A 27,245-nucleotide genomic window follows, 5' to 3' on the forward strand; every position below is an offset into this window, starting at 1 on the left:
AAGATAGTATCTTCCCTGGGCCGGTTAGGGCTGGCTCTTCCAGGGCTTGCTTTCAGAAGGACAGAAAAATTACGTCTTTGGCTAGCAGTACTTGTAACGAATTGGGTTGCAACAGCTCCTGTGTTAATAACTGAACTGCGAGCTCTGCTCCAAAATGCCTGGGACCAGGTGTGAGGTGTTCATGTTGCTGTTGGTGGGTAATGAGACGTGAGGCTGTACCAGCTGCTCACCCTGCTGTATCACACCTCCTCTTCTCTCCTTGTGGCATTATCTTTCTCCTGAAAGGTGATTTTTATCAGAGGACCTGCAGGAGTTGGTTCCCTTCTGCATCATTTTTGTACCTTTTTTTTTTCTTTTTGGATTGTTCTGTTTCTGGGTGTTTATGCCCTGCTCCTGTCCCCAGTTTCCCATCGTGTTGTGTTGTTGGTCCCATCCTGTTGAACAGCGCCGTGTCCTGTCATTCCCGCAGGGCCGAGGAGCATAGCACATGGCTGGGCACTCTTGAAAAGAGAGGTCAAAGAGTAATAAATGATGCTCGTTAGGCTAAGTATGTCCGACAGCCCTGGACACCCAAAGAGGACAGTCGTGATGTTTTAACCTAACTATTATGGGGTCTAATTAAGTTTAAATTAGTTTTTTTCCTCTGTATTTGAATGGGAGAGGATTTTTCCCCCTTCGAACACGCCATCTAGTTCTTGCCTGTGAGCTTAGAATCACAGGCTGTCTGAACCACTTAGCATCACCAGGGGTAGTATACGTTGGCAAGCAAGAATATATGTCTCTATACTTATTTGTGTAGTTGGAGCGCCATGTAGCTGTCCGTGTGTCGGCCCAGACCTACTTCTTGGTGAGAGCCTGGCCCAGCTGGCAGCAGCGGCAGGCTCCCTTCCTGTGTCGCACAAGTAGGTCTGAGCACTGTGCAGCAGATGTTGCCCGCTGGGTGACAGATGCATTTAAAACTGATTGCGAAACTGGATTTGGGATTTTGCAAATTACATTGAACAAGGGCAAGTGCTATTTAAGTCTCTGTGCTTTCACAGGGAACCGTATTTCTGTTGCACTGAATTTCTGTGTAGTAATAAAAGCTTGGGGCGCTGCTCTAAGAAATCTGACACTGAATTGCACCCGGAAAGCCAGGTTTAGGCGTTGTTTAGGGGATGGTGGGCATGTGTGGTGAGCCAAGCAGTGTGCTGTATGCTGCAGAGATCCCAGCTGCAGCCTGAGACCCATGAGTGGGGATATTAATGGAGGTGTGGAGACAATTAGCCTGTGAGTAACTGCTGCGCTAATGCGGCTGTACAGCTCTGGGCTGCGGTGCCCAGTGGGGTTTTGGGCTGGGAGGTCCGAGCAGCTGCCCCGGGAGTCTGGCACACCGGGCTCTGCTCTGGCCTGTGGTGCTGTCACACTGGCCTGGTGGCAGTGCAGCAGCTGGCACGGTTGTGGCTAGGGCTCTGAAAGCTGTACCAGCATCCGTGCGGGTTATTTTAGTTGTCTCAAACCCAGCCTCTGGGATCGTGCAGGTGCCTTCTGATACCGGTGTAGCTTATGCAGCAGTAGCACTGCTATTTCAAAGCTTTACACGAATGGGTAAGACTGACTGCCCCAGTGGGAAAACAATGGTAAGTTCAAGGAGCGACTCTGAAATCGAATATCCCAGCTGTCCCGAGCACCGAGGCTGCAGTGTAGGATCGCTACAGGCAAAAACTCTTTCCTAAAAAGAGCAGATCTTAAAAGATGGAGCAGTTAAATGTAAAATGTGAGGTAAATACATGTGCTTCTAAGAGACATCTTTCCGTATATTGATCCTCAATGGAGAGATGAAAGGAAGGGGCCAGTCAGGTTCCCAGCTCTGCAGTGCGTGCTGTGAGCAATATCCAGATTTCCTTGCTGTGTGGTCTGGGTGGAGTGCCCTGCTTTGTCCTCGTCCATTGCCAAACTGGTAGAGTTGTCAGAAGAAAGAAGGCTGAGGAGTTAGGATCATCTCTACCACTCTACCCTTGTACTATGCTGAGACTTTTTTTTTAAGCTGATGAGGTTTGCTGCTGTGTAATGTGCTGCAAACATTCATTGAGGGGAAAAAAAAAAGTGCTGATCTTCTCCGGTTTCAACACATTTCTTGGGGGCAGAGGGCAAGAGACTTGTCAAGCAGCTATTTGTGCTGATTTAAGTAGCATCGACAACAAAGTGAAAACAACAGTAGCGAGTAAAATACATTTTCCCAGAAGGCTGCTGTTTTCAAATGAAACTCCTTCAGCAATTTGAGCATGCAGTCTCCTTTTAAAGCTTTGATATGTTTGATAAGGAAATAGAGGGATTTCCATTGGGAAAACTGAGATCTGAGGAATCACCATCAGGAATACTGCATAAAATAGAAAACTAAGATTCTGAAAACTCTGATTCTTGTATGCAAAAAGCTGGCTGAAGGAGAGCATGCGGATAGCCTGCTTTGCTACGTCTGACATCCGCACTGCTGAAATTGTTTTCACAGTCTGTCATGCTGTTATAGGAGCTAATTTAGAAAAGAATCTGAACCATTTGTTTCTGATGGACAAGTCTCAAAAACAGTGAAGTCTTTTTGTGGCACCAGGATCTTATAATGACTAATAAATATCTTAATTGTGAGATAGGGAACAGCATCACTGCTGAAATCGATTTTATGTAACGTAATGAGGATGGCTTGAGTAATGTAAATAAGCATTACTGCCCCGTTGAAAAGGATGGCAAATGATGACTGGCAAAACTAAGGGAAAATGGCTTTTTTATTTTTGCAAGTTTTTCTTCTGAGTGAACTACTTCCATATTGTTTTCTAACGATTTGAAATTAAGAAAATCTGTCTCTTATTGCTGGTCAAAGAAATGCAAGCACCCTGTAAATTAAGGAGGCTTGAGTCAAAATGGAAGGCTTTTCTTTTTGGTTTCACATTACTGAGTAGCAATTTTTTCCCAAGATTTTACCTGTTGTAGTCTGTAGACAAGGCAGAACTGAAAAAGGGTGTGTTCCCATTGTTGCTTTTTTTTCCATCTGGATAAAACTAGATTTAACAAAAATTCACCCATGTGTATTTATTCAAGTTTTAAATAGATGAGAGTGCAATAAGCCTGCTCTCAAGGCAGTATTTTTTTATATGACAGCTGCTGAAGCAGCCCCATTAAATGGCCTTCTTGGTTATGGCATGACAGTGAGAAACGTCATTTTCTTTTTCCTTTGCAGAAAAAGGAGTACTCTGTGCACCTTCTCCCAAAGACACTTACAAGCATGATGACTGTTTTTTTCCCCCTGTACATTTTCTGGAAAACAACATTGAAGGTTATATTATTGTAGAGCAGGTTATTGTATGAAAATTCTTTATTTCCGGCTGTAGCACAGTTTGAACTTTTGTATTCTGGTTACTCCAGCTATTCTTCCATAGCCTTAGTTGTCTAAAAGTTTAATGCGGATAAACTTCAAGCTTTTATAGAAGTATTTTAAAGAAAAACTGAAACCTCTTGCCTGCAGTTGAAAGAAAACATTAAAATTATGCCCAAAATCCCAGCAGAAAAACAGATTTCCCTGATAACTTTTCACAAAAGCCACATAATTCTTCTGCCAGCATTATGCACCCCCGGAGAGCTGGTAAGAGGTCATTTGATTACAGGATTAGCCGGGCCCCAACCACCTCCTCGCTTCGTCCTTACTTCTGAGGATGTCACTGCAAGAGGGAGCCGCCATCCCATGGGTCAGCGTCCAGCTGTGTGCATGATGCCTGTTGGTGCTGGCACAGCCCAACTCCATGCTCCCCTATAGCACCAGGAGAGGGGAAAATCTCAGGGCAGGGCCCCCAGGCTGCGATTCGGGATGGTTTTCCCTGGCTCGAGTGAAGATGTGTTTGGTAGGCATCCAAAAGCCGCTGCTGTGTGTTTAACAGGACAGCTGCGGTTTCTGCTCTTGGAAATCCATCAGGGTTTTCCAGACATCTGGGAAGAGAGGAGGGAGTGGGATATCCAGCTTGCACTGCTGTGGAGAAGCCAGCACTGGAGTTTGAGGTGTGTCTCCATATTTTCTCAGTGAGTCAGTTGTAAAGTATTCAAACTAAATGTATGCAAGGAGAAGATCCTTGCTTTGCAGCACCATGTAGGTTTTTCTTTCTTCCTTCTTAGTTGCAGAAGTCTCTTTGATATTGCTTGATGAATTAAGAGAAGGCAAAGACTGTGGTTGATAATCCCGAGTTCTAGATCTTAGTTTGGGTATATCTAGAGCTGTGGCACCTGTTACCTTCTTCTAGGAGGTCTGAATGTTTGAAGCTGTGCCTTTTTTTGGAAGGTGTTCTGTAGTCAACCAGAAGCTTCCATGTTTTTGGAATTTCCACCCTAGATATAATAAATGTAAAGAATAGTGTTACACGTCCATTACCTTGGAATTGCAGAGTAATTTTATGAGCATATTTTCTTGATATTGCAATACTAGTATGACCAGAAGATAAATTCTTTAGTGAAATGGGTTCCATATATGCGAAGGCCCACATGTTTAGCAAGTCTTATCTAAAGAAATCCGTATTATAGCAGATCACTGAAAAATTGAGATGCTTCAGAGGTTAACAGGGATAGAACATATAGGAAGAAATTCTTTACTATGAGGGTGGTGAGGCACTGGCACAAGCTGTCTAGAGATGCTGTGGATGCCCCATCCCTGGAGGTGTTCAGGGCCAGGCTGGATGGGGCTTTGAGGAGCCTGACCTGGTGGGACGTGTCCCTGCCTGTGGCAGGGGGTTGGAATTGGATGATCTTTAAGGTCTCTTCCAACCCAAACTGTTCTTTGAATCTGTGATATTAGCAGGCTAATGATTTTAATTCTTGGACCTGAACCAGAACTGCTGGCCTGGACAGGTGTGAATGGTGAAAGCAAATCTCTTAGTTCATATTGTTGCAGTTAACTCTGAGTATGATGAAAATATTGTTCTGGTAAGCATAAACACCTGGAAATTACTAAAAACTTCTAGCAACCATTGGTTTGGTTTTATGTGCCAATCCATTATCCTTCCAGGAAAGGAATACTGAAAACAGTGTTCACTTATGGGTGGTGGTGAGGTCTGTTCTCTTTGCTTGTCTTGCTTACCTTGCTTAAATTTGTATTTATGGGCTCAGTTGGGAAGTTGTGTTTTGGTTCTTCACCTTTTCTTAAGGCTGGTACTTTGCGTAAACGTGAATGAAAGAAAACAGGCTGTGACCACACAATCCAGTCCCTCTCGTGTGTTGCATGCACGGCTGGTGGTTGTACCTGTAGTTGTCTGCGGTGCTGCTGGGTCCTGCTGCTGCGGTGCTGGGTCTGCTGCACGTGGCTTCCCCTGCTGTGCCAGGACCGGGTGTGTTGTCAGCCTTTGGTAAGATCTGATCGTGGCGCTCAAGCTGGAGCTTTCTCTTACCAAGGCTGTTGTGGCTCTTGAGTCACCCTGTAGCAGCACACGCTCCCTCCTCAGGGCAGAATTATCCAGTTCTTTGGTTCAGTTACCGTTACTGCCGGCGTGTTTGCCTTCGAGCTGGAGGCAGTGCGAAATTGGCTCTAGCCTTAAAGACCTCATCAGCTCAATGTACTCCTGTGCGGAACCGTGATTGTGTTTGACTTGAGTGCAGTTAGCTGACTGTTGCTTGGTAATTTGCTCTACTGAATGCTCTTTTCCTTCCACGGTCAAGTGCAGAAGAGTCCTGTGTAAAGCAATTACAGCCATAGTGTTATCTGTAGGGTTTTAGCACAAAAAAATTGCCTCGAGTGAATGCATCCCATGTCTGCCTGAGGGCTACAGATGGCAGGATTTTGCTGCAGCCTGCTGATAGTCATCTTTGTGCTGAAACACGAGTGGTTTGTATCTTGGGCTTCGTCAGGTGGAACAGCTGAGATGATGTCAGATGTTCCTCTGGGCTTTTGGGAGGAGTAGAAAGAAGTGCTGACAAGGGTGCCAGTAGCTGGCCTTACACCAGCACGTTAAGGTGAAGTGATGCAGGGGTAAGGTACCCAGGGTTTGCAAGGAGACGGCGGGAAATCAGAGGGAAAAGCTGTGTATTTACAGAGCAACCTGCTGAGGATTGAAAATTGAGGAAGAAATTCTGGAATGGCATTAATTAGGGTCCAGGCTGATGACAAGAGGTACTTGAGCACCGAGTGTCCTAGCCAAAGGCAGCTGATTTTAAATGCTGATGTGAAGTGGTGGGGTAAACACCCATACCAGGGTCACCTAACAGTGCATGTGCCTCCTGATGTGTCTGGTGACGTTACGCTGGGCCTTTCAAGACAAGTGGTGGAAGGAAGACACCGCTGGGAGTGATCTGTCTGCGCAGAGATGGCAGGATGCTGCACGGTGAGTTGGGAGCAGCAGAGCGGGGAGAGTCTGAAACAAAGTCCCTGGCCCAAACATCCAGCAGGGTGCAGCCCGGTTTCTGGACTCAGCCTTTGAGGTGCCTGCCCCTAAATTTAGGTAGTGCACCTACAAAAAGGTTTGGCACATCTGCGGTGTGTTCTTGCAGCTTGTTGACTTCCTACACCTCTGATTACATACAGGTAACTGCAGTGGCTTGACGCTGATGCCCCTGGGGAGATTGCAGCCACTAGTACAGGCTTTGCCTAGAAATGGTTTGGTATCTGACATCCCTTTCTTGTTGTGCTGTCCTGTGCATTGCTGCACTAATAATCCTAGTGGTGCTTTCTGAAACCTGCAATTACACTGAGCTCCGTGATAGATGGGAAGCAGCATTAAGGGATTAATGAGTTGAACTGAATATTTTGCGATTCCTTCAAGTGTCAACATCAGCATGCAGCAGCACACTGCCGATTAGCTTCATTCAGCCTTTGGCAGCCAGCACAAGGCATTATCCTGAGATGTGCGCTTCAACCACCGTGGAAGGACTCAGCATCGGAGTTACTGTGATACAGGATTTTAAAAAATGTAAACTTCTTTAAAAGTGGGACCAAGTGGCTACATCCTTTGCAAGTATAAACTGACATAGCACAAGGCACTTGCTCACAAGTACTTTGCTTGTATCTTCACAAGTGTCTTTACTTGTATCTAACGTAGCCATCACAGTGGTCAGTTTAAGGCTGCTGGAGCAGTTTTCTGGGTGTCCACATGGAGTGACCAGCCCCTATTAAATCAGCCCCTTCTGTTCTGAAGGCATCTTAAACTTTTGAAAACGTCTACCTTTTGAAGAAGTGGGGAAAAAAAGTTGGAGACGAATTATATAGTGTAACAATTTGAAATGTACTAAGACAAGCTCTGCACTCGGCACCTGTAATTATAAACAGCATTTTGATCCTGAATAGGGGGTTTTAAAAGGAGGCTATAGTCAAAGCTGCTCATTAATTATGTTACTGAGTGTCAGCCCTTTTAATAAAGCAAAAAGTGCCTTCTTCTTGGCTGAAACACAAATACAATAGAGATAATGTCACTTGCCAAGGAGGGATTGTTTGAAATGAGAATGATGCTTGTGCCTACTAATTAAAAGTTAATGAATCTTTAAGAAGTGGGGCCTCTGAGCCAGATTTGAATCAGTTTGCCATTGCTCCTTGTGACAGGTCGCAGGCTGAGGCATGCAGAAAGCCTTGCTCTGTGTTTGTTTTCCTCAGTTCATCTTTGGACTGGGTTGTGTTGCTGCTGTGCTCTTTCTGTAATGCCACTGTCCTTCATACAAGGGACTAAGAGGCCACCAAAGACTTAGCATTTCTATTTTGTTCAAAATACTACTAATAACCTCCTGATGTAGACAGTTTATGAATTCCAAGTGCTGTACAGCGTATGTGTGTACATGTCTCTTGTATGGCTGTAGAAGCAGCCTGAGTGCTAGTCAACCCGTGCAGCTGAGACAGTGCCTCTTTTGTCGTGTTGCTGCACAAAATGTTACTCAGATTCTTAATCCACTTGACCTCAGTTGCATCTAGATGATGTATCGCAGACCAAAACAGCTGTTAAAGGAACCTTTTAACGCTGCTGAGTCAAATGGCTCATTTCAGGAAATACTGGAATAAAGGGTGTTTGTGCAGCCTTTGTGGCTGCCTTCTGCATGTGTATTATAAAGCAGGCTTTAATTATGTGATCACATTATTACTTGTTTCCACAGAACTCCTGCCTCATTAAGTGCACGGTATGGATGTTGCTCCATTTGGGAACAGCTACTCAGTGATTTTGTTCTTTCTCTTGCATTTTCAGTGCACGTCTCCAATCTTTTTTGTCTTCTGCAGACTGCATACGACTGTGTCCTGTAACTACTGGATTTTCCATCAGTCATTCTTGCATTACCTTGCCACTTCACGTTTAGGACTTAGTATTTCAGAGCCCTGCAGTGAAATAGAGGTGCACTCGCACTTCAGAGGTGGAAGAAACGTTTGAAGCCCAAGCATCTCTCCTTGTAGGTGCCCAGCAGAAATTGCCCAGGCTGTCTTTGCAGCAGTCCATGCTCCGTCCTGACCCTGTGAGCTGCTTGGGCATGGTGGTGTCGGTTGGGCACCAGGCCCTGGGTGCTGGGTTAGAAACAGTTGTCGAGGATTTCTTGCTTTTGCTTTCAGGCCATTCTTTTCCCACCTCCATGCTGATTTCCCCATCCCCATTTGAGTGTTTCTGATCTGAAAGTCTTCTATAGATTGAATTGATCTGCTAGCCCATTAGGAAAGATTCATTTCCAAAAAGTAAATCTTCATAATTGCAACACTTAGAAACTCCTGAAAAGCCCTCATTGATTTCCAATAGAAAGCCTTAAGTTGAACTGATTTTTAGAAACGAGCATAGTTTGGCTGCTGTTTTGATTCTTCTCTCTTATCCAAGCTTTGCTTTATATCCTTCTATAACTTGCTGCTTGTTGAAAAGAATCTGCCTCTGGTAGTTCTTGAGGAGTTTTTTTTTTCTCGACAGCTCGCTGAGAGTCACGGAGCAGCTGGGGTCCCCTCCTGTTGCTGAGGCGGTGATGGGTAGGGTGCTGAGCGGTGCTGAACAGAAGGCAACCGGGGTTGTCACGTGCTGGAGCACGCGTCCCTTTCTGTCCTGAGAAGTCTCCCAAAGTTTCTGGTGCCTGTACCTGTCCTTATTCCAGCTGATTTTTAGAACTCATTTAAACTTTTAATTTCATGAGTTGTGGTAAGAGCCAGTATCCAAAGTATCTCAAAGCTTCTCTTCGCTTCTTTGACTGATCCGGTTATCAACATTTTTAAGGCTTGGACACGTTTGCAAGATGTGACTCAACATGCTGCACGTCCCCCTGAGTCTGGCTTTGTTGGCATTTCTCGCTGCCAGCTGTGGAGGCGGCTGTGTGCAGCGCTTCCCTGTGCCCCGTTCCGGGGCAGTGCGGGCAGGTGCAGCGGGTGCTTGGGCACTCCGCGCCTCCGTCATAGCAGAAAGGGTTTCTTGTGCTGTACATGCAAGTTCAGTCCAAATCACTCTTCCATGAGTGAAAACCATCTAGCTGTTGCTGTGGTCTGGGGGATCTTTCCCTTTGAAAGGAAAGAAATCTCTGTAAAATTGCTGTGCCCCTATCCTAAAAGTTTTGGCATGACTGTGCTAATAAATTAAGTCACGGAAATCCCAGATACCTGGTTTGGAAGTAAATTTGCAAGCTTCTTCCTTGTGTCATTCTTAAATTAATTAAAAGTTGTGTGGTGTTCTTTCCTCTCGCTTTACATTGGTAGTGCCTCTGTTTGTAAATAATGGTGACTGCTGAAGGGTGAATGCTGGCAGTTCAGCCTGGATCCTCAGCCATGAGGACAAGCACAGTCCTCTGCTCAAAAATACTTGTTTCTCAGAGGTGTACCTCTCATTTAAGTTAAAAGCATTTAAGCTTTCAGCAGGAGGGTGCTGTGTTTGTTTAAAGGTACTTAGTAGTGTTTGGCTGCTGGTCAAGGCTGTTGTGGCCACAGCCATCTGTGGAAAAGTCAGCCAGCATTTCTTCCTGTGGTTCGAGATCTAAACTCCTCTGTTTTCATGTTGCCTGTAGGACAGAAATGTTCATTTCGTTGCTGCGTGCCTCTTCTGACACCTTAGGCTGTGTTTGTCCTAAGGTCCACGTGTGTGTCCTAGGCTGGTTCTTAGCTGCTGTGAATCTGTGGCATTGGGCAGTTTGAGCTTCGCTCATCTGTCCTGGCTCCAGGTCAGACTTCTGGGTGTTAAATGCTATTGAAGAGAAAAAGGTTTGGGACAATTCCCCTTTCACTGAAAGCTTCCAACCGTGTTACCTCATGCAGTGTTAATGCCAGTAAACTGGGAATTGGCTAAGCAGGTAATAAAAGGATGTGGTTAAATTTACTTGCAACCGTATAAATCCAGGATAAGCTCCCTGGAAATCATCAGTGCTATGAGGAAGACGTTGCCTATGAATGAGAACTGGAAGCACTTAGGAATTGGCAGGTTCAGATTATCAGAAGTGCCTTGTCACAGGAGGATGTAGGACTCACTTGAATAGGAGAAGAGCTGGAGCAACGCTGATTGCTCTTGAAAATCAAGTCATTCCTTTTGTTACATATTTTCTTGCACCGTTTTTACCCTTGCAGTGCATTGAGTCACATCTTGAAAATGTGTCCAAGCCTCAAAAAATGGCAAAAGGGTAACAGGAACAGTCAGAGGACCAAACAGAAGCTCTGAGGTTCTGTTGCTGCAGCAGCACAGACAGCATGCAGCGTACTTTTGGTGTGAATTCCTGTCCCTGAAACCGGGAGATGAAAGCTGAAAGGGTATGTGTGCCGAATAGCTCCTGGGAAACTAGGCTCTCAGCTCCCATTAACCGTACCCGATGTGTGTCTGCTCCTCTTCTGCACAGCAGGGAAGATGCCCCACATATCTGCTGTGTTATTCACCTCTCTCGCTCTGAGCCATAGATCATTTTTCATGTGTAAACAATCTGAAATATTCTGGGATTTTTAGAACTCATTTAAACTTTTCATTCTGTGAGATGTGGCAAGAGCCAGTATCAAAAGTACCCCAGCAGATGAGGAACAGTCCTGCTCCAATTACAGATGAAATATGCTTTGAAATTTCTGACTTTTTCAAGAAACAAAAGATGCATTTGTTCTCTCCTCACACAGATTGCTCTAAGTGGGCTGCAGCAATGTGCTTCAAATGTGAACCTCAGTCTGAAATGTGAATTAACCTAGGGTGTTGCGAGGGACGAGACCTTCAGAGTATGTCTACAGCTCCTGCCGCTCGGCTTCATCTCATGCGGACAGGCGAGCAACAAAATCTCGGGCTGTCCGTTTTCTGCAGCAGGCAGATGAAAGAAAGGTAAATGTGCGAGGCAGGAAGGAATCACAAGAAGACAAAGCAGACCTCTGTTGTGGAGGCAGGTTCCCTGAGATATCCTTGTCCTGTTTACCTGGTTTTTTAGACTGCCCGGTGAAGGTGGCCTACTGTGCTTCAGTAAGTATCTAATTTAGTTAGATTAGCATCAATCTCCTTTGCAAGTCTTTCAGACATGTTCAACAACTGCTAGCTTTATGCTTCGGAGGATTATCGCCTGTGTTAAGGCATGTCTGTGTCACAGATCAGTGGTACCAGTGCTAGGGTGACGGCTCTGACAGAACAACTCTGGAAAACGTCTGTGGAAGCCGAATATCCAGTTACTCGCTTGGCTTTCCTGCAGGATGTGACTTGCCTCCGCCTAGGAGTAAGCACAGCGGAGGAGTGTGTGTTTGCACCCCAGCTGCTCCTGTGTGAAGTCTTGTACCTGGGCTCAGCCTCTTGGGCTTCAGCTAAGATGCTGGTGGAAGAAGCTGTGTGCTGAAACGTGTCGTCTTGCTGCCTCTGCTAGGGCAGTTCCCTGCAGCGCAAGAGCAGGAACATTTTGTATCAAGACATTTGATTTTTCCAGAGCTTGCATGTCCAACTTACTAACAAGCTAGCTGCTCTGTTGGCAGCAAGCACGGCAGTGGTCTCGCAGGGTTGCTGTCAGTGCTGGCCTCCCTTCTCGTTTTCTTCTAAGCGCGGCAGTGCTTTGCATCACTGAATTTGGCAGTGTTGATTTCTGACAATTTAGTGAAATGCCTGCAAACTCTTGCTGCTCGGTGCTTTCAGCTGACCAGCAGCCCAGCCCCTCTGAGAAGCCATTCAAGCCCCTGCAGAGCACAGCATGTTTGTGCTACCCTTTTTTCCAGTAAATGTTGTACTGTAAAAGAAAACCAGAGTAGACCAGTTTGTGTCTTTTAATAAAAGTTTTGGTTTTGATTGTCTGACCATCTTTTGAGTATTTACAATGGGGTAACAATTTGTTTCAGGAGTCTGAGTTAGGGTGACAGGTCTCTAGGTCTCTGGGTTTGTCACCCTTCTGTGCCCTGCTCAGGTGACCCTATGTCACCTTCAGGCAGCACTGTGGGACTTCTCCCATCTCTCGTGAGTTTGCAGTTGTTCCTTCCACGACAGTTTTGGTTTTTAAATAACCATGGATAAACTTCCTTTTGTCCAGCTAACTTATCAACACGAGTCCCTTCTTAATATTCCTTAAACATCTCCTTCTCTGCTTTGGTTTGCACTATTATTACTTGATCCCAGCTTTCCTGTGCCACAGAGTAGTCTACCTTTGTGTCTTCATTAGCTCTTCAGCACTTGTCTGGCCTCTCATGAGGCACTGCTGACCTGTGCAGAGCTGCTTGAAATCTGTCTTTCAGTATCCTGAGTCAGCCGTGCTTTTCCTTCCTCCTGTCGGAATAGCTGGTGCTGCCACTTCATGATCACAGTTACCTAGTCCATCTTCTGCCTTCAGATGTTCAGAGTCCCTCATTTAGCCGTAACTAACTGCACCTACAGAAATGAAATACACCCAGATGTGAGATGTTGCTGATGTGTCCAGCTGGGATAATTTGGATAAAAAAACCTCCCTTCGTGGTGCACGCGCATTTCTCAGAGCTTGTGTAGGCTGAAGGATGGACTGTGGATACTGAAAGACTGCTACCCGCCTATGGCAGTGGGACTCCTTGCAGGAACACTGGCTTCACATAAAAGCTGACACCATTAGCAAATGCCACTGTAGTTACAGGAAGGGGGTAGATAAACTATTTGATACAGGCTTATCATTTAAAAACACCTGATTTTATTAGCCAGCAAGCATTCAGAGGACAAAATGCCGACATGTAGCAGTGCTAATAGTTTTTTGTCTGAGTCAAGCAATTGGCACGGTACTTTTATTTATTAGCAGTCTTTTCCTAAACATGTCCTGGGTGTTCACCGCAGGCTGTGCAAGTCAGGGCTGTGATTCTAGAAATCCCGAGGTTTCCAAAGCAGGATTTACAGTGTAACTGAACCCAAGGAGTATGTCTGGTCCGTGTCACAGCCATGTTACCTTGCTAGCAATACTCTGTATCCCTTTTATTGTTACCCAAGATACTAGGATGAATCTAGAGTCTCTGACATTGCGGATCAGTCTGTAAAGATGCTGGAAGTTCTGCTTGTTGGAGACATTGGCCTCATGCACTTCTCCATCATATGCTCATCAGAAACTTCGCAGAAGGGAGCCTGCTGGTACTGGCCCTACTTGTGTCTCCCTTTGGGCATGGGCTGGGGGCTCCTTGGAGCTTAGGAGGTGCCAAATGGGGTTTTGCTCAAGAAGGGAATATTCTGTGCAAGGCATTACGTGGTTGCGTGCTGCTGGCCATTAGCAGCAGTGTCTGGACAAGTGGCATCTTCCTAAGAACACTGAATCTTTGGTGCGTGACGCTGCACCTGGGCGTGGGGCTGTAGACAAATCTCATTTAGCAAGTCTAACCGGCTTAGGGCTGATTGCCTTCTCAGACATACGGAATTAACCACAGATAATAGGGACCACGCCTGGCCAGAGCATTGTAAGAACTGACTTTTTATTTTCTGGTAATGGGAGGAAAGAAGAAATAGCTGAGCTGTTTTCTTCCACTTTTCTCCTGATTTTGCCTTCATTTTTTCCTCAATTATGACAGCAGTGTGCAATACAAATTTTCTTTGTTATCAGAAAGTTGCCCCATTCTTAAAAGCAGAAGGTAGGGAGGGGGTCCTTGCTTTCTGCTCCTGTTTCAGCCCATGCCTTGTGCTAACTTTGGCAAGGCAGGCACCGAATGTGCTTTTAATTTCCTTTCTTTATGCTTTGATTCTGAGTTTGATGGAGTCATTGGCAAGGCTTCTGTTGCTTTCATTGACGATTCTACGCTCATGGGTACAGTGAGACATGGCAAAGTTGACTAAAAGTACAAAGTGTTTCATCCTGCTGGCATTTATCCTCTCCCTACCTTTTCCCTGTCAAGCAGTGAATATTGAATATAGCTTTGTTCAGCTGCGATTTGTTAGCCATGTTTGGGTAGAAGTTAATCCTTCAGGTAGGGTACACGTCGATTAAGAGTGATAGCACTGGAAAATGGGCTTTTGCTTGCTGTTGGCTTGAAGCTGGGAAGAGAATCCTGTCTGCTCACCCTCCTGCTTAGGCAATTCAATGCACTTTGTAAATAACATTTTGCACTTTATAGGTGCTTCACCCCTGCCCAACCTCTCTCAGGACTTGCAAAGCAGTAATTAATCCTCATTTATGCTGCTGCAATAGGATACCCAGTTTAAGATATGGTAGCACCTAGAGCACAGGGTAATTAAGGACACACCAGAAACAGCTGTAGCACCAGAGTTCTCTGCAACTGCTCAGCAGCAATTCCCCGCTGCTGCTTTGCTGTGGTCAGTGAACTTTGGTTTATAGGCCCCATCACACTGGTCTGCAGCTTAATAAGCATCTCTTCTCTTATTGTGTGGAATAACTGGGATTCCTTGGGGGAAAAAAAATGAAGCTTTTGGTAAACTGGCGTATTATTTATGCACTTTGTTTGCAGATTCTCTGTACTTTTGGGTTTTGGTGTTACCATCTTTTTTTTTTTTTGGTGAATCATTGTTGGTAAACCCAGATACATAAGTCTTCTGCTTGCAGATAATCTCCTTTCTGTAAGAAGGGATTTAGTTTTTTATGTGAAACTTTGGTCCTAATAGAAGCCATTAGTGTAGCCCATGTTTCACTGGAATCTGTTTTTCTGTGGATATTGACTTTATACAAGAACAGGCATTCTGAAGAATCTAGCCTCTACGGTGGGACGTGCTCTGATGCATGTCAAGGAATGTAATCTAAGATGGCAGGAGAGGTACTAGTGGCTGCTGGAAAGGTGAATTTGGTGTAACTTTGGATGTTACCAAGAGCAGGGGAGGAAGTTATTTTGTTAATCACAGGCTGCAATTCACAAGTCTTTAATTCATTTAAAAAAAAAGTCTTATCCCTTTAAAAGCTGCCACTAACTGGAGGGTTTTCTTTGTTTCAGCTTGTGGAAACCTGAACTAACACATCCTGTGACTGACAACGTGACAACTACACCAAAAGGTGGGTTTTCTGTTTCTGTTGGTTTCTATCAGTTGTTCAGAGCACTGGCAGTGCTGCACATCTCTGACTTTACCAGATCGGATTGCTTAGCGAGTGTCTGTGGCTTGTTCAAGCAGCAAAATAGTTTGACAGGATTCCTCTGCCCGCGTGCGTGCGTGTTGATGTATTTTGATGGTGGTTTAAACAAGGACAATGAGTACACTTTCTGGGCTGTACAGCACAGGAGTTGGTGGCGCAGAGGTAGAGAACTTAAGTGAAAAGAAAAACTCACTGAAGTGTTGCCAACTTTTTTTTTGGTGCTGGTGTTTGTTTTCTGTAGGAAATGACCTACTTGCGGTGCGAGTTGAGCTATCCAAATGCCAGTGCTGCCGAGTATAAGCACTGCGAGCTCAATCTGATGTTGCATTTTTCTCTTCTCACGTTTCACATTTAGGGGTTGTGGTTGCCAGCAATGTTCTCTGCGACATGGGCTGGTTACTTGTCTGTCAGTCCCCACGTGCTCACCTACTTTGAGGAATTGTTCCTCTGCTTTGTTGAAACGTTTTGTTGAGGTTGCAGATGTGAATATTCCATAAACAACACGGCACAAATGGAAAAAAAATGCTGATACATGGATTTCCCACTGCACCCTGGTATTATCTGTTTAGAGGAAGGCTTATGTAATGGGTGCAGACAGCTTTTGGTTGTCTGAACAGCACAAGTGAAAAATAACACACAGAAGTGGTAAATACCATTTTCACTTTATCCAGTGGTTGTTGCAAGAACAATTATTTGATCTTTTTACTTCAGCCAAGAAGAATACTGATCTACTTGAAGTTTTCAAGCACCATGCTTATCTGGTGACACTGCATAGCCATTATTAAGTTAGAGTTCTGTGCATTTTCTTCCTTTTTTCTTTCCCCTGGAGCTGCTTCTTGCTCTCTTTCTTGCTAGGGGGCAGAATGCAGTAAAAACTGGGGCATGTGTTGCCTGGATCTGTGTGCTGGGGGCAGTTTCTTCTGGCTGCAGTGTTGCTCCTCTTACTGTAACCCCTTTTTTCTCTCTTGGAAGTCATAGATCTTTTTCCTACGTCTAAGGGAACGGATTTTTTTCTTTCTGTAGGTATCTGGAGTAGGCTGATCTCTGAGACTAAATGGCCACATGTGAGTTGGTCCTAGCAAATCTTGGGGATAAAAGTGTCTCTAGTTGTCCTTTGCTGTGACAAGGAGATTTCAGTGAGTGCAAGGTTTAGTTGCTTTTTAGTTGCTCCTTGTCAGTCTCTGCATGTCAGGACTTTTCAGTGCATTGTGTGTGATGCATTAGGTGAGAAGGTAAATTATTAGTGAGAGCTAGGACTTTGAAAGCTGTGATGAAGTAAAGTCCAATAAGTCGGATGGGGAGAGGAGGCTGAGGATCTGGGCTTAAAGCGTAGACAGAGCTATTTGTTTGGTGCTCTTTGCAAAGAGCAGCAGTGAAGTGGAGGAGAGTTCATTCTGCTTTTTAATTCACTAGTGCAAGTCTGAGCTTCAGGAGTCCTGGTGGCAGGTGTCAAATATGCTGTCTACTCCTACCAAAGGCTCTTCACAAACAGTGGTGTCTGTAACCGGGAAAGTCAGTGCCGGCAGGTGAGCTGTTGGCTGAAAGGGTTAGGTGAACTCCCATCCTCCCATCTGCTCTTAGAAAAAAGTGGTAATCCAATTCTGCCAGTGACAAACAGCAGAACACGGGTACTTCCAGCTGTTTGGGCTGCTCACAGGTTACCATGGGGAGAAGTTGTGTTCCTGCGTTAAGTGGAAAGCAAAAAATCTTTGCATAATTAGTTGCCTAAATTCCATTTTTGTAAGCTGATCATAGAATCATTAAGGTTGAGACAGTGCAGGCTGCAGGAGCAGCCCCAAACCAAGGCTGAATAAACATTTTAAATGTTGAATTTTGGTGGGGGTTCTCCTTGGTACTGTTCTTTCCTTCTGCCAGGTATATCTAAGCCATGTTCAGATGATGTTACTTTGTTGTCACAGCATGCTACGTGTTCAGCTCTCGCTTTCATCTTGATAGCCTTCCTTATGATGCTCTCTTAACCTTTTAGACAGCCCATGTGATGGCACTGAAAAAATCTTCACCCATTTCTTGGTCTGACTCTTGCATTACTTTCCGGACTGCCCCAAAGCACCTTCCTTCTCCTTGCTTGCTGTTGTATGTCTTGCGCAAAGGAATGAAAGCAAGACAGTTTGTCTCAGGCCTGTCTCTGCAAGCTCAGGCACAAAACAAACCTAAATGTTACTTAATTTTTCATACTTGTGTGGCAATGAAACCCACAGCTTCAAAACAAAGTGTGAAATGTGTGACAGCTGTGTTTGACTGAGAATCTGAAAAATAAAATGGAAGCATGCAACAAAATTGTATTTTTAAATCTTATCAGAACATTTAACTGGAAGAATGTTAATATGCATAGCAAATAATTTCCAGACCTGTACTAATTCATGGTTAATTTCCAAGTGGTATGGAAGAGACTTTTTATAGAAGCTCGAAGACCTGCATAACCTAACCTAATGTTAGGCCCTTGTGTGTAGATACTGCTTGCAAGGTACATGCTCACCCTGCTCTCCTTCAGCTGAGAGCAGTCTGCAGATCTGCACCTTTGGAGGTCTGTTGAGGTCTGTGCGGTTGAACCTTTCTCCTTCCATGAATCTAAAGAAAGCTTTCGGTTTTCACAGACCTCTCCTCTGTCAGCTGTGAAGTATGAAGGAACTGAGTGAGCTGGTGTTTTAAAAGTCCTGTAAACAGCAGGAGAGGTAGCTGAGCGTTTACCTCTAGGCTGTTAAGAGTGATACGTCAGCTGTGATCACCACTAATGCTATGGAGTCTTTTTGGCTTCTGTCTTGAAAACCGCTGCCGTTTGAGGCCATTTATCTCATAAGAGTGGCCTGCCTGTACTGCTGCAAATAAGTGATTGGAAGAAGGTACCTGCTCTCTTGCAGACATCCAAGTGTCACCGCTCCAGAGTGTACTGGGTCTCTAGCTGCCAATGTAGGATAATGCACCAAGTTGTTTTATGGATCTCCTAGTGTAGATTCACTACTACCAGTCTCTCCCACTCTACTTCTAGGGGCAGAAACTGTGAGGACAGTCCTGTAGGAGGGTAATCATTCCCGTGTGCTACAGGGGAGTGGGGACAGTCCAACAAGGATGTTATGCTCAGGCTGACTCCTTTCTCTCTTACATGTTTTATGTGTGATGTTCTTTGTGCCACTTTAAAAAAGAAAAGGGAAAGAGCTTCCCTGTTGAAGTCATTACCATCCTATCCAGCATCACTTGGTTTGATGTTAAATACCTTGGCTAGAAAGAGAGTGTGCTTTCTGTCATGTGAGGCAGGAGCTATTTAAACTGAACCTTGGCTGTGCGTGTAGAAGTCACAAGGAACTTGAGCTTACAGGAAAAAAATCCAGTTGATAGGAAGTGCTCCTTATATCGTTGTTCACAGTGCTCCTCTCGTAGGAAGTGTGTGGGGGCAGAGAGGCAGAGTTTCTCCGTCTGGAGGTCTCGCAGTGTCTGCCCCCAGCAGCACGTGGCTGGGATGTGCAGCGTGCTGCAGGAGAGCTGTGGTCTGGCCAGGACCCTCACGGGTTAGACAAACGTGTTCTGGGCCGCATCCAGCGGGGCGCTCAGGAACGAGGCTATCCCGCCATGCCATTAACCAGCCCTGCCTCACGGACCTGTGTGGCGCTCCCCGTGGTGATACCTGGAGAGCTGGAAGGGCCTGAAGCCTGCCTCCTGGGAAAGCTGAGGGTAGGATGGGGACCAGGGACACCCGTTTGCCCTAGGACGTGTGCCAGGGAGGAAGGCAAGTAGGAAGTGTCAAAGGAGGGTTGTAGCTGTAGGATCTTTCCCCTCTGGTGCAGGGAGGCCAGCTGGCACCCATATGGCTCAGAACCAGCTGTGCTTGCAGGATAGGCTCTGATGGCTTTCTGGGTGGCGTGGCAATGCTGAAGTCAGCACGCGTGTGTCACTACTGCTCAGCAGCAGCACGGGCTTGCGTTTGTTCTTGCAGGTGCCTCTGGGCCTTCAGCCTGTCTGAAGCCCTGTGCCCTGGTATCTTCAAGGACTGAGGTTATATGTACACAGAAATAGGTGCTCTTTTTAAGGCCAGCTTTGTTTTTCATTGCCTGAGATTACGGACAGTATATAAAGAGGCAGAGTTGAAAAAGCAGCAGTTTTCTGTGTGATGGCAAATGCTTGAGTTCATATTCTACCAAACACCAGATGTGAGACCCAGAGGCAGGGCCAGAAAAATATTTATTGAGGGAGTATCCGAGGAAGTTGTTCTTCTTGACACCAGCAGCTCCCGAGTGCTGGTTAGTTAAGCAAGTAAGTGGTTGTGGGCTGTTATTAATGACTAATTCCATTGCCAGCAATGTATTGAGGAGGAAAAAAAAGAAACAGCAAAAAAAAAACAAAACAGCAAATGGAAGGAGCAGGTGGTACACGATGTGTTGTTTTTTTTAAAGGAAACAGCATATTGTAGAACTGCAAACATCTGCTTCTGCTTAATGCTAAATCTCCACTATCTGATGCAGTTAACTTATGTGGAATAAATTACTTGACCAGCCAGTGGGCCCTTACTATACCGTTTTTTTTTTAATCCTTGTTTTAGTAATTCAGTGGGGTAGAAACCTCCCTTGTTACCATGCGAGCCGTAGCAGGAGGTTGGGAGGCAGTAGGGGAATAGTATTGGTTAGGGCCTTCTTCGCTGGCATGGTTGGGACTTCGGCTCTTCACTTCAATGGGAGCAGGAGCCAGGCCCTTGCTGTGTAATACAGCAGTGACGGCTTCTGAGCCAGTGTTAAAGAAGAGGTGTTATGCCCTTTAATTCTAACCTGGAAAGTTTAAATTAAGCAAGACAAGTTTCTTCTGGGAGGGAAAACATCTTTAATTAGATTATCTGATAGAGCAGGAAAAAGAACAGCCAAGTTTGCATGTGAGTGGTGTAGACCTGGATAAAGGTTTCTGTTCCCAAAAGCTTTTCTTAGTTTTTTTTTCTTCCAGCTGTAGATGTTATCTTTATCTACAAGACTTGCTTCACTTCCAGCCTTTGAGCTCAGTGACTGTAATGCCTTTTATGACTCGAGGATGTTTCGTTGTGTGTGGGGAGAGCATTTCAGTGTGTACCACTTATGAATGAAAGCTCTTCTGTTACTTTCAGTCCCGGCTCATATCCTGTTCATAGATTTTTATCTCCATTCCTCATATTCTCATACCTTTCTGGAACTGTCACTGGTCACTAGATGTTATGTCAAGAGTCTTTCATTGTTCCCATGAAGTCGGCTCTAGCTTTTTTCCACTGATAGCAGTACCAACAGAACCAGGGTCAAAGTTACATCTGATGGGGCACCACGAAGGGTCTCACAGCAGCTCTGCTGAAGGTAATGTCAATTTTTCCTTGTGGCCAGGCCTATAAGTATCCTTCTTCATTAGAAGAAGTGGTCATTTTTCTTCTTTCAGCTGTTAACTGCTGCTGGCATAAGCAATGTCTCACTCTCTGGAGGTATAACACCATCTCTTTCAGTGTTGATGCTCACCTGGGAAGCACGGGGAATTGCACGTATGAATGGGAGATGTTCACCAAATGCTTATTTCAGATTTGAAAGGTGGATTGTAGAATTCAGTTCATTTGTCTGAGCTTCGGCTCCCTTGTCTGAGTGATGTGTAAGGCCAGGAAGTACTTAATTGTATAACTTTCATGTGAAACCCCACTGTTTTCACTTGGAACTGATTTATCCTTTTGCTATTATCATCATCTGGTTATTTTACTGCATGAAGAACTAAACACACAACACACTTGAGGATACACAAATCGTACATTTTCTGTTACCTCCTCTCAGGATGTTTGTGTATTTCAGAAGCATCTGTTTGTCAAGCCACTGGGTTTATAATTCCTAGTCTGTTTAGGACTGGTGTCTCAAATTCTGATGAAATCAAGTCAGCCCTATGCTTCTAGGGAACGCAGGTTGATTCAGCAGGGGGAATTTAAGTGTAGGAGCTGAGACACCTGGGAGTGATCTTCCTGTCCACAATTTCCCATCTAGTCTTGGCCAAGTCACTGCCAGATGGAAAACAAAAGTAAAATCTGGGAGTCCTCCTGCTGCAAAGGAACGAAGGAACTTGGGCACATCTTAAGTGTGAGTCATCCCACCTGGTTGGGAAGGATGGTCTGATTTTTGGGGACTCATCTATTTCTCTTCGTGCTGGTGGGACTATAACAACCAGTACAGAGTGTGTGTCTGAATCTTGTATGGATGAGAGAAGACAAATCCTGTTTTAGCTCCCTCTATGTGCCTTTCTGTGGTGTAGCAGGAGCTAAAGAGCCCAGGAGAGGTCTTGGCATTGCTCCGTTGATTTCCACATGCACACTGTGCTTGGAAAGCTCTTGTTGTGCTTGAATGGGACCTCCTAATGCTTTTCTCCTGACAAAAGAGAAGAAAATATTTGGTTAGGAGTCTGTGTCCTTCTTTAACCACTGTTGCACAGGGGTCTGTGGTACAATACATCCTAATTGCCTGCTTATCCTGACCTAACAGCTAAGAAAAAGCTCCGAAGTGCAAACAGTCACAGTAAGGGCACGTATGTGTATGAACTTGTTTGTTTTATAACTAGAACAGGGGCATGTGTTTGAGCTGCGTTATAACGTGCTCGGAAGGAGAAAACGTGAACCCCAACTCATCAGGTAGGAAGCGGTTGCTTTGGATGAAAAGCTGTTGTGTTGCTCAAGCAAGAGCAAAGGTAAGTTTCATGGGTAAGCTGCGGGGTCAGGTCAAGAAAGCTCGGACTTCTAAATACTGGCAGGATCAGTCAGAATTGCATTTCTGTATTCACTAGTACACAGTTTCGTGATAAGAGCTGAGACTGAAGGTTGCTGTGCTGAAGCTCTTTATGTCAGAACGCAGTTGTGTGCATTGTTTGTGCTAGGAAGCTAGAAGCATCGGGCCCAGATGCTTATTTACCTCTGAAATTGCTGTAGCTCTGCTGGTTTCCGTAGATGTGCACCCACACGCATTCGTAACGGCCGGCAAACAGTCTCTCGAGCCTCAGAAATGCACACAAGAGGCACCGAGCAACATCTGTAACGTAGCAACGGGAAAGGCTCCGTGCTGGTCTCGTTCCTGCTGGTCTCAGATGGTGGTGGTAATAGCCATCGTGTGCTGGCGGGGTGCTTTCTTTGGTGGCAGGCTCTCGTAAGGCCGGTCAGACTGCCTGGGAACGCAGTGCCCACCAAAGGGGAAACCAGAGCCAGCTGGGCTTGTGGTACCAGGACCCAGCTTTGGTTCACAGGGGTCAGTGCATCAGATCTCCACAAATCGTTTTTGTTTTCCATATGGCGTTCATGTTTCACCGTGTGAAGTCTGGCCTTCCTGAAGCCCTCCAAAGCTTTACCAGCAGGGTCTGGACCTCCTGTCTTTTTCTCTTTGCAGTACCTCTGAGCTCTGTTGCAGGCTGTGTGGGCAGCGGAAGCCCCTTGGCTTTGCCATGTTGCGTGGGGATGAAAAGGAAGCCCCTTTGTGCAGAGAGTGAGGTACCGGGCCAACAAAATAGTGGGGGCTACAGGCAGCGTTTGTGTATTCCTTGGGACCAGCATCTCTGCCAGTAGTAATCAGCACCGAGGGCTGGGATCAGCGCAGCACCTGCTGCTGCGGCTGCTCTTTGCCTGCTGTCAGGTGTCTCATGGACTTATGCAAATGAACCACTTAAGAAAATGAATTACAACGGATCAAGCCGTTCTGTAAAGAATAGCACCAGACCCTGTACAAGCCAGACAGATGCCAGAAAGATGTCCTGTATTTACTCGAAATGGAGCAATTAGGTTTTCTGCTGGTGTCTTTTGTGTTTTTCACATTGTTTGCCTATTATTTCTGCAAGGGCAGAAGGGGAGGTAGCATTAGTGTAGTAACTGCTGCCTGTAATTATGCAGCCAAGACAAACAGAAAAAAGCCTTCTGGGTGTTTTCTGCGTCTTGGGATTTATTAGGTGTCTCGGGTGCTGACAGAACAAGATGTAAAATTGCTTTCAGCATTCATTTGTCAATGTGTGTGAGACAGAAGCAGCAAGTCTCATAAAACTACTGTAGTGTAGGGACTCTTCTCGTTTGGTTCTGCCCATCATAGGCTAATTCCTTCCTTTTTATTATTTTAATGGCTGTCAGGTCTTCCTGTGAGTAGACAAAAATTACTCTGTTTTTACAAGTGCAGCAGAGGGAAGAGCACATTTCATTTTTAAGTTTTCAAACCCAAACTAGAGTTGTTCATTCTGTTTCTACAGCACTAATAATCATTGACAAAAAATAATAAAACCACTTGCAGTTCAGAAAAATCCTGTAGCCTGTTTTTGCCTGTAGGGGGTAGGGACGAACCTGTCTTTTTTTTTGAGACAGCAATCAGGGCCAGGATTTGTTTCTTCGTGCTGACTTCACCCCCCCATCCTCAGTGAGTCCTGCTGCTGGGAGAAGAGCAAAAGCCTCGGCTGGCATAAGGGGCACTTCTGTCGCGTGTGGAAATGCCTGCTGCCTTTGTGGCTGAAAAGATGAGGTATTGACGATGCGAGCACTTCTTTTGGGAGCAGCATCTGTCTGACAGATCCCAGACGCCGGCCACTGACGTACTTGTAGCAGGCTTCTTTCAGCTGCAGTTTCTTCAGGCATACCCCAGCGCAAACGTCATGCTGTCTGCTGCTTGAGCTGCGCTATGTCAGGCAGTCGTGTGACCTCCTCGTTGTGACCAGCCTTCTTGGAGGCTTTTGGAGCGCTCCTCTGCTGCCCTGCCACCCAAATGAGCACCCGCCTGTGAGGGGAGGGTGAAGGGCTCCCTGAGAAGGGTCCAGCTCCATGTGATGTTGCCAGAGCTCCTTTCTCCGGCCTGTGTCTGACGACAAAGATCGGCGTTGCAAAAATGTGGGATCTTAGAGCTGCTCTGAGTGTGCCCGGGTCTTGTTGCTGTACTTACAGCTCTGTTAAGGAGAGAAACCAGGCAGGGGAGGTGTGAGGGCAGCAGCTAGCCCTTCTGGGACCTGCCTCGTAGGTACAGAACCAAGCTGAGCCTGGAGGTTGCCCAGTTCTCGTGAAGTCTATTTGCAGAAGAAGCAATTTGCACTTGATTTTTAATCTGCAGAGTTAGTGTCAGTGCAGGAGAGAGGAAAAGCCTCAAACAACCTTACTGTGGTTAAGAATCGCATGCCTGGGCACAGCGACTGTGATTTGTGGGTTTGGGGCATTTTTAAAGCGCATAACTTTGTGGATTCAACTTGCTCTTGCAGGAAAAAAGAGAAGTGGATGGCCGTACAGACAAAGCGGAGTGACTGAGAGTTTTCCAAAAGCTGGGGGCTATTTTTCTGTGTTAAGTATTGGTTTGGAGATGTTGAGTGGGGGAAGAAACAATCTTAGCCCTACAGGTCTCAAAATATTGCTGTCCTGTCCGTGGATCCTGCGTCTGCCCTTTGCACAGAGCCCTGCAGAGCCTTTGGAGCAGGAGCAGGGGAAGCATCTTGTAGAGCCTTCAAGCAGAGGGTGCCATGGCTCAGCCCGGCAGCCAGCTGGGTGTAGCTGAACCCTTGCTGTGAGGCGAAGGGGTGGTCTCTGTCTTTCTCTAATGACACACAGACACTGCCCTCCCTGTATCTGCCTTCATTAGGAAGTAGAAGTGCTTCCTAATTAGCTTCATGTGGCAGTTGGAAGATCAGATTCAGGTACAGGTTCAGCAATGATGTGTGGAGTTGGAAGCCGTGGGGCAGGGAGGGAAGGAAGTCCGAGTTTAGCATTTGCAGGTGCACATGTAATGAAGAGACTCTCGGGAGACTTTAACCAACAATATTTTCTTCCTATCAACTTTCACAGGATCAACAGGTGTCAGGAGACCATCATCTACCTTAGGACTCCGAAAACAGACCCCTCTGAGCAGAGCAGAAACAAGTTGTTACGCTAAAGAAAGCGCCTGGGACCTGGTCAAGTCAGATTAGTCCTAGCTTGTTCTCCGGGCAGATAGAACAAAATATTTGAATTGTGAAGTAAATCCACGTTCCTGAGGAGCAGCCCCATGGCTCTCCCCGCAGCCCTGCCATAGCGGCTCTCAGCTGGCTCTCACGTAACGCGGTTGTGCTGGGACGTACTTTTAAACTGCAGGGCTGCTGAGTGCTGATTGCAGATTGGACGGGAAGGATTGCTTGGATTATCATCAGGAAAGCAGTGTTAGGCACGACCTTTCCTCTGCTCCTCGAGGCAGAGCAAAGACCTCTGTAGCATTCTGCTTTCTGGGCAACCTGGTAAATAGCAGGAATGTTCTTACAGGTTAGCTGCAGAGGCATCTGTAGACTTCCTGGGCGCTGAAGGAGATGGGGTGGAAAAGACAGAGATAAGGACTCAAAGTCATGCAGAGATGAGGAAATAATTTATTCAAGACGGAGTAACAAAGTTTAGGAAAATCATGCCAAATCAAGCAGTGCAGATGAAAATTTTGCCTGAGCGCAGAGCACAGGCTGTGACTGTTCACCGTCAGGGGGTTAGGCTGGGGATAGTGGCAGCTGCAGGGAGTGCAGCAGCCAGGAACTAAAAGCGACCATAAGGTCAGTGCTCAGAGTCAGGTAAATGAGCCGTGCTGGGGGACAGGGGCAGCGAGAGCCCTGATTGTCATCCCAGAGGTGATGTGTGCTGCCGTAGTCCTTGACAAGGAGAATTGTGCTGACAGTGACTGGCTGTTCTGATGTAGGAGCTGGAATTCACAGGGAATTTGCTGCGATAAAGTTAGTACGGCACGGCCTGCACGTAGAGAACTGGTGTAAAACTTCAGTGCTCTGTCAGGATGTTCATTTTAACAGCTTTCCTGCTTTACTGTCTCTTGCAGTGGCTCTAGAGCCTTGTATGATACAGGAGTAGAGAGACAGCATGGCCCTGGGAGCAAGGGGGAGTCCAGCAAATGTGAGCTTTGCAAGGGTCTGGGAGCCTCTGGTCTGCCTTCTGATGGCTACATGGGTGTAAAACTGTTGGTAAAGGCTCCTTAGAGCCTTTCTGTTCAGCACTGGCTTCTGTAAACGCATCTTTCTGTATACAGGGAGCAGTGCTGGGGCAGGGGTTAAATGCTGGTGGAGAGCCAAGGGAGAGGTGTTGTGTCCTAAGCAGCTGGGATTTTCTGTCGGCTTTTCATAACAGCAAATTTCAGATCACCTTCTCTGTTTGCTGACTGCTGACAGCTGAAGATTTCATCAAGCAAAATTATGACCTGATTATTTGTCCCAAGCTGTCAATGTAAGTTTTATGGTGCGTGTTTGGGGGAAAAACACACTTTTGCATATTATGGGACACATTTTTAAAACATTTTTCTTTTAAAATACAAACGAGAAAAGACACTTGTTTAAAAAAAAATAATATATATATAGGAGCAGTTGCTGCATGACAGTACCATGAAGGACGTAAAATCAGCATATCAGTGGTCTTAAAACTTAATTGTTGCAATTTTCTGCCATTATGTAATTCTGGGAGCAAGCACTGAGAGAGGACGGTAATGCTGCATCTGGCCTGCAAAATCAGGTAGGGAATGTCAACTTATCTAGACTTCCTAGACCAGATGTTTCACATGTTATATGTATAAATTCTGCAATATTATATAACTTCTTCCCCGGACTGGTCCATCCTTGTGGTCCAAAGCTTGGCCTTTGTGTCAGTGGCTGCAGCCCTGTTAAGTTCTGTAGCCAAGTGCTGGTCCTGCATGGCCCTGCCAGCTGCATGAGAGCCAAGCTCTGCTGCAGTGCCCCCTGTGCAGTGCATCGATGGGAGTTTTTGGGGAAGAAGGTGCTGGTTGGTGTGCACGTGGCAGGCGGAACGTGCTCTGTAAGAGGTACAGAGAAGAGGTGCTGGGGATGGGGGAGTTAACGAGTCTCTGCTGCTGAGTGCTTCTTCTAGGGATGATAATTTTGAGCCA

General features: G+C 45.8%; 1 protein-coding gene across 26 annotated transcripts in view; it reads left to right on the forward strand.

Moving 5' to 3' along the window:
* MAP2 (microtubule associated protein 2) overlaps positions 1–27,245 on the forward strand; it is a 197,945-nt gene that overhangs the window by 26,599 nt on the left and 144,101 nt on the right. For all 26 annotated transcript variants that reach the window (XM_048058262.2, XM_048058268.2, XM_048058263.2 and 23 more), the window contains exon 2: positions 15,254–15,312. The gene's annotated coding sequence lies outside the window, so the exon portion shown is untranslated. The remainder of the gene's footprint in view (positions 1–15,253; positions 15,313–27,245) is intronic.

The sequence above is a fragment of the Anser cygnoides genome, chromosome 6, assembly GCF_040182565.1.
Source record: "Anser cygnoides isolate HZ-2024a breed goose chromosome 6, Taihu_goose_T2T_genome, whole genome shotgun sequence".
Classification (NCBI taxonomy): Eukaryota; Metazoa; Chordata; class Aves; order Anseriformes; family Anatidae; genus Anser; species Anser cygnoides.